Source organism: Coenobita brevimanus, chromosome 63 (genome assembly GCF_032717465.1).
Source record: "Coenobita brevimanus isolate Jiangsu-jjx chromosome 63, ASM3271746v2, whole genome shotgun sequence".
Taxonomy (NCBI): Eukaryota; Metazoa; Arthropoda; class Malacostraca; order Decapoda; family Coenobitidae; genus Coenobita; species Coenobita brevimanus.
The window spans coordinates 15,401,725-15,409,985 of NC_137016.1; positions in this window are offsets into that span (position 1 = coordinate 15,401,725).

Sequence of the window (8,261 nt, forward strand, 5' to 3'; positions counted from 1 at the left end):
CATCATCGGAGTGAATGGGATCAAATCTCTCCCTATGAAAGCTGTCCCCAAAGCTAAACAAATTTCAGTACGAGGATGTCTGTTTTAATTCCTTCGTTTTCTTTCCAAACGATTCTCTTAAGGCTACAGGGGCAGACTCTTCACACTGGAGGGGTTAGATATGGCCTTTATAAACCCCGCCATGATTATACGTCCTTCATAAGATTAATAAAACCGCCCGATGGAAACAAGCATAAAATATAAATGACATCCTCGGCTTAAAAGTGTTGACAATTTCATGCAGAGGTCGTCAATTTTCATATATTCTGATCAGATTATACTTTCCGACCTGTAGGGGTTGGATACAGCCTTGACTACCAGGCGGCTCTCCCAGGCTGAGTATAATCGTCTGGTGGCAGCAAGAATGAAATGTGTCATGGGGCTGAAGGGGTTAATGCCGCCTCCATATACAGTACGTCCAGTGAGTGTTTACCCTTATCCTGTACAAACTAAACCCTTTTATCCCACCTTACCCAATCCCTCATTCTCTCCTTCCTCCCCCATACCCCAAAACTAACCCCCTTTACCCCAGACCCAACCTCTACCCAAACCCTCCACATCCCCTCCCTCCCTCATACCCCCTAACTAACCTCCATCACCCCCTACTAAACCCTTACCCAACCACTCCACTTTCCCTCCTTCCCCCATTATTACCCCTTCCTCTCCTTCAAAGACATTCTCTCCTCGACACCTTCGTCAAAACTTTCTTGATCCATCACAACTTTTACTTTGTGTGTGTGTGTGTGTGTGTGTGTGAGAGAGAGAGAGAGAGAGAGAGAGAGAGAGAGAGAGAGAGAGCGAGAGAGAGAGAAAGTAGTGCCATTCCTCACCTGGGTTAAATGACACTGCCACCTATCACGCACGACTTGAGGCAACTCTAGATAAACTCTCTCTCTCTCTCTCTCTCTCTCTCTCTGCCACTTGGCCCTGTTATGACTCGCTCCTTTGTTTTCCTCTCCTCTCCTTTCCCCTCCCTAAAATACCGCCCCACTAAATCATACTCTTCTTTGTTTTCTCCTTCTCATCTCCTCCAGTCCCTGCTTCCTCTTCCTCCTTACTTTCCTCATTATTCAAATTTCTTTCTTCCCTCTCCTCTGTTTTTCTTTTTCCTCTCTCATCCTTGATTCTTTTTTCTTCTTCCTCTTTCATCCTTTTCCTTCTTTTCGTATAACAACACCTAAGCCCCCTCCCCCCATCTCTCTCTCTCTCTCTCTCTCTCTCTCTCTCTCTCTCTCTCTCTCTCTCTCTCATTAGTCAATACCTGAACATGTCGGATGTGACCCAGCTCTGCTTTATCATCGTTATCGCTTGTACAGGGACACTTACAAGCCATTCATAGTTTCTTTCCACTGACCTAATTTTTAAGGCCTTGGTTGCTGGTAACCTCCTTTTTCTTTTAATTTGGCCAACATCACACCGTTTTCTTCCGCTAATGAGAAACCCAGAGCACCAGAAAATTCAGAAACCACCTTAATTAACCTAGTGACCGAGAATATTGAACTCTGTATTCCAGCATAAGACGGACGATTGTATTCAGCACAGAGACTCACCGCATCCAGAGGGTTAACTCCTGATGGTGTGGAAATTCGATCCATCAGCCCGAGGACGTCATTAACAGTATTAACTTCCTTATTCCAGTGACGTATTATATCTTATTCTTGCAAATATTCGATTGTTTGTATTTTAAATAAGAGGCATTTTCGGACCAGTGGGGTTAGTTTCACACAGTTTTATCTCTTTCAGTACGAGAGGCAATACCTAAGTAGAATTAAATTGTTTGGATGCTGTAAAAATAAACATAAAACCTCGTATTCTCATGGATTAAGGAAGCTCCCAAACATCTCTTCCTAAGCGATTTACAGTGCATAATAAACCCTACTGTCCTCTTCTCTGTTGCATAAATCCTTCCAATATCATCATACTGTACTCTGCATAAATAAATAATGCACAAAAGGATATTAACCATTCATATCCAAAAATAAATAACTAAGAACGAGGTGTTAGGGAGCTTCATTAATCAATAGGAATTCGGGCCAGAGTCACGGGATGGAAGGGTCTAAACTTCTTTCAGACGATTTTCCGCAGCACAGAAGAGCCTGTTTGAACTGGACGGGTTAGATATAGCCTCCATTAATCCCTTCACTGTGATGACGTAGTTTATCTTTATTCTTGCTACCTCAGGACAGTTTACCTGGCTTGAGAGGCACCTGTCAACCTGGTGGGGTTAGTTGTAGGCATCATTTACCCTTTAACTGCAAGATGAATTAAATCGCCTGGAGCTGGCACAAATAATCACGTAAATAGCATCACCGCGTTCACTACATTAACCCATCCACCACAAGGCGTCTCCCACAAGTAGCATAAAAATCGTCTGACAGCACCAAGATTAAAATAAATGAAAAAGATAAACAAAAATGTTCTCGAGTTAGAGCTGTGAACTCGTTCAATACGATTATCCTTGTTTTGTTTGTTTTATTCTTGCTACTCCCAGACGATTTTATTCATCTTAGGAAACACTTCTCGAGTTCAGAGGGATAATGAAGGCTATTTTTAACCCCTTCAGTACGAACACCTTTCCAACTCTGAGTGAGATCGTCTGTAGGGAGCATGAATAAACAAATAATATACGTCACTTGACTGTATGGGTTAAAACAGAAGGGATGGACACTGTGAAGGAGAATATCAGTCGCCAGCCATTTGTATTTCCGTCACCAGCACTGACCTGCCACCCGTCAACACCACAGGAGGACGGAAATAGACAGGTGGACATGACCTACCTAATAACTAACGCACACCAGAACACACAGGAAGGGACAGAAAGACAGATACCAATGGTTCTATTCATATATCAATAGAAAGATCTATTGACAGAATGAGACAGAGACAGGGACAGACAAACCGATACAACTGGTCCTGTTCCTATACCAATGGATGGACGGATGGACAGAATGAGATAGACAGAAGGACGAAATGACATCACATATTTATAACATGGAAGAGACGGATGGACACAATGGGGGATAGGAAACAGACAATTGTTTCTATTCCAGCAGCAAAAGACAAACGGATGGACAGAAAGAGAAAAACAAAAAGACAAATACTCGTGCCATTGATTCTGTTCCTATACAAACCGATTGTTGAAAAAAAGAAAAGACAAAGACAGACCCATTGGTTGCGTTCTTATACCAACACACAGATGGATAAAAAGAGGAGGACGAAGGGATGAATGGATGAATAAAGTTCTTTTCCTTCACTAGAGAATCGGAATGACAGCACGGAACAGCCAAATGGAGAGAAAACACACTCGACATTTCTTATATTAACAGACAGACGGAAAAACACAATTCGACAGACAGTGAGAGAGAAAGCTAAACACAAAGGTTCTATTCAAATTCCAGTGAAGAGACGGAAGAACAGAATTAGACGGAAAGAAAATGAAAGATATACCTGATGCATTTTCATTCCAACAGAAAACGATGGACAGACGGAAGGAAACAGGAACACGATGACACACTGGGCTCTGTTCTTATGCCACAGACAGACGGAGATATAAAAAGACATAATGAGTGTTAGGAAAATAAAAAGACACACTGTAAGCCAGCAGACAGACAGATGGATAGAAAGACAGAGTCAGAGTGAGAGACGGACACACCTGATTTTATTCTTATTCCAGTAGATAGATAGGTGGAGAGAAAGCGACAGCGGCCAAAAAGACAGTCACTCGGCTGTCTGTTCCCATATCAAAAGAAATAGGATGATGGACAGAAAGGCAGACAAAGCTACATAAAGCCAGGCAAACCAACATCTGTCCCTACACCAGGACACTGACCTTGTACTATGTACCATTTTTGCACTTTTTCTTAAGCTGGAACGTTTAGGTTAGGTTAGGCTGTTCTCAGTACCATGCTAAGATATGTTTGTTTTCTTAGTGTCAGGTTACGTTAGTTTGCTAGTTAGTCAGGTTAATCTATTAGGTTTAATCAGGCTAGGTTAGGTAAAAAAAAAAAAAAAAAAAAAAAAAAGGAAAAGTAATCATCGTGGGAAAATCAAACGTAGGGCGTGGTGCAAAAATGGTAAACAGGATAGAAATCTGCCTCCGAGACAGATGAAAATACACAAACAGAAAAGCGTGCCAAACTGCCATTAACTCTTTCTACCTGGAGACGTAACTCTATACTCCAGCTACTTCCACACAATTTTATCCGACGTAGGAAAGGTTCATCATAGTAAATAGGTTAATGTAGGTTAGGTTATATGTAATTCCTCCAGTTGCAAAAATCTCACCCTAAATAAAAACGTGTGACAATAATAAAAGCAAAATGGAATACACGAGCATCACACTGAAAGGATAAATTAGCTTTACAGAAACATCGACAGGCTCACACACATTTCCACTTTTACATATTTTTATGAGTGGGACTCTCTCTCTCTCTCTCTCTCTCTCTCTCTCTCTTTCTGTAGGTTGGAAAAATCTTATTCCTTCGAGCCAAAGTCATTTTTGTTTTTCACTTGCTTTTTACTCCAAACAGTTTTATTTGCTTTTTATACTGGATAAAATTGATGAATATTGTTTCCAACCCATTGGCCGTAAATGGCTTCCGTGTGGTTAAATGATATCGTCTGATGACAATAAAAGAAAAATAAACCGAACTGAATAGGATAAATATAAATTAGGATAATAAAAATGCGTCCAGTGAAGAGGTTAACTACTTCAAGCCGATGACGTCTTTATTACATACTTATTATATTCAGACGGTTTTATTCAGCTTAGGAGAGACTTTTATACCTGGAGGGGTTAGCTACAGCCGTCATTACCCTAGCATTCTTAGTGGCTTTGGGAACATCGTAACACTTCTTTAGCGAAGTATGCTGTATATAACACCTTAGTATCCTGTTTTGTGCAAAGTTTTTCAGTACTGCAGTGCTAAAAACGGCATGCAAAAGAGCGTTAAGGTGCACTGTGCAAAAGAAATCGGAAAGGAAGAGTCGTTACCAGATATACAAAGCCACTTGTAATGCAAGCCTTATCTCTTCACTGCTATACATCCTCTTCAGGTTGGATAAAATCACGTGGCAGAGGCAGTATATTGATCTCACGTCCTAGTAGTGAGTGAGTTAACCCCTTCAGTGCTACCACGGGTTTGATTCAGGCGCCTCCAGACGAGTTTATTCAGCTGAAGGCAGATCTGTTGCAGTGAAGGGGCTGACCAGGTCTGCATCTAAAGTACCCAGTTGGAAGTCTCTCCTAAGCAGAACAAAATCGTCTGGGGTAATAAGAACAAAACGAAAAATGCATACTTGAGGCGATAAATAAACCTGACACCATCCCCCCCTCCCCCTCCATCTTGTATATAAACACACAGTATTATACATTTTTGTATCTTGGGGCAATTGTATTAAGATCTGGATTGACTTTTCTTTTACTATAAAGGGACAGAGAAAGTCTTCATTAACTACTTCACCACTCTGAATCCTTCTTAAAACTAAATATCATCGATTGGTTACTAAGAAAAAAATGGGGAAGGAGTCTTCTTACTCAGGGGGTGAACCAGTACTTCCAAGGATCAAAAAATAAATAAATAAATAAATAAATATAGTTTCTCTGGCTTAAGGGATTACCTCCAATACTTCCACAGGATTAAAAGTCAGTATAAATAAATAAATAATAAGTAAATAAATAATGGTCCATTGACTCAAGGGGTTAACTCCAATACTTCCACAGACCTCTTCCAAACAGTGAAATTGTCCTTCAGCAACAAAAATAAACATGGAGTTACGTCCATTTAGTGATGTAATGACCCTTCATAATCGTTCTCATCTTGTCTATAATTGATCCTGGAAGATGGTGGTTATTTAGGCTTTAACCCTCTCTCTATCTCTCTCTCCCACCTCGTCCTGGTGCCTGTACGTCAGCCTCAGGTCGCCCTGGAATCTGGATCAGGCCGAAGGTGAGGCACAAGAAGAAAGATGAAGGGAGAGAGATGGACCAACGATGACAGGCTTGGGTTATGTGACGCAGGCAATACACAGCAAATGAGAGGAGGGGAAAGGGAAGAACTGACGACTTCAGACATGGAATAGGTGTAAAGGTTTTCGAATTACAGGAGAATCAGCCAGCAGAAGTAAAGACAAAAAGATGTGAAGGGAATATTGCGTACCCTGTCTCCAGCACTGTGTTAAAGGCGTCCCTTGGAGTGGATGCTGTGATGTTCCTTTGGTGTGCTGAGTGTATGCAAATGTGGTTCTCAACGGGCAGGGGTGGAGGAGGGAGAGCAGGCAGGGCTAGGGGGTAAGGGCGGTAAGGGAAGGGGAAGAGAGTCAGGAGAGGGAGGGGAGAGTCAGGAAAAGGAAGGAAGAGTCAAGGAAGGGTGAGAACAATCAGGGAAAGGAGGGGAGAGTCAGGGAAGGGAGGAAAGAGTCAGGGAGGGAGAGTTATGGAAGGAAGAGGAGAGTCAGGGGAAAGAAGGAAGAGTAAGATGAAAAGGAAAGAGTTGAGGGTAGGAAGAGTGGGAATACTAGCGTGAACGAAGGGAGGGAGAGAGGGCAGTAGGGAAAGGGTTGAATGAGAGGAGAGTAGATGGAGTGGGGTTGGCGGAAGCTGGGAAGGATAAGAGATGAATCAAGGAGAAAGAACAGGGAGGACAGAGTGGAAGACAAGGCTAGGAGGTAAATAGAGGGTGTAGACTTGGGATGGATGAGGAGGGAAGTGGAATGAGAAAGTGAGAAGGAAGGTCATAGGGAGGAAGAATATGAGGATGAAGAAAACAGAAGTAAAGATATAGACAGATGAGATCGATATGGAGGAGGAAATGATTGGAGGAGAGGTGGCGGAGATAACCCACCGCTGCAAGAGAAATGTAAAGACAAATAGAAAAAAAAATGAGGAGGGATTTAGGTGGAGAAGATGATCACTCCTTTGATACTACCAAGGCTAAGGGTGAATCTGGGTCTGATATATTACCAAAATTATTAACCAGATGGCTGGAAATCAGGAGAGTAACATATCCTCGGAATGTGCATATAAGAAATTGCCAGCTTAAGAGTTTGAATGGCTATCAGCTAATAATTCTTCGATGAACTGTTTACGAATTGTCAACTAATACCACTAGCCTCTAGCCTGTAAAAAAGAAAGAAAAGAAAATGCAAAACAACCTAGAAGAGACACAAAATTATGCAAAAGCCATATTCAAGGTACTGTATTTACTAGATAACTGGGAAAACTAAACTCCATGCAAGACATCAACTAACTGTGAATAGTTAAAGTATAAATGCAGGTTAAAAAAATCATCTTGAAAATAAAATTCAGCAGACTAGCAGAGGAGTTAAAAGGTATCGACTGAATTACGGTTAATTTCTAAACCCAATTAGAAACTTCAAGGGGTGTTGGAAAAAGGTAATTTAGTTGTTTTTATAGCGTGCTTTGAGAATATTTCCATAATTTTAGATTAGGAAGTCGTGTGTACGTGACTCACGGTGACTGACTCATTAGTCCTCTTACTTCCTCACAATTTGGTGGAGTGACAGGCAGGTCAGATCAGCCGTGAGACAGAGATCCATATTTACTTTATTAATCAGTCACTTCGTTACACCTTTGCTTACCATCACTACTGCATCACACCTTTGTTTACCATCAGTACTGCTTTACACCTTTGCTTACCATCAGTACTGCATTACTCCTTTGTTAACCATCAGTAATGTTTTACACCTTTGTTTACCATCAGTACTGTGTTACACCTTTGTTTACCATCAGTACTGCATTACACCTTTGTTTACCATCAGTACTGTGTTACATCTTTGTTTACCATCAGTACTGCGTTACACCTTTGTATACCATCACTACTGTGTTACACCTTTGTTTACCATCAGTACTGTGTTACACCTTTGTTTACCATCAGTTCTGTGTTACATCTTTCTTTACCATCAGTACTGTGTTACACCTTTGTTTACCATCAGCCACTACGTTACACCTTTGTTTACCCATCAGTACTGCATTACACCTTTGTTTACCATCAGTATTGCGTTACACTTTTATCATCAGTCACTGCATTGCACTTTTGTTTACCATTAGTACTGCGTTACACCTTTGTTTACCATCAGTACTGCATCACACTTTTGTTTACCATCAGTACTGCATTACACCTTTGTTTACCATCAGTACTGCATTACACCTTCGTTTATCCATCAGGAGTCCCAAGGTCAAGGGCTGGGCTACTCAGTCCACA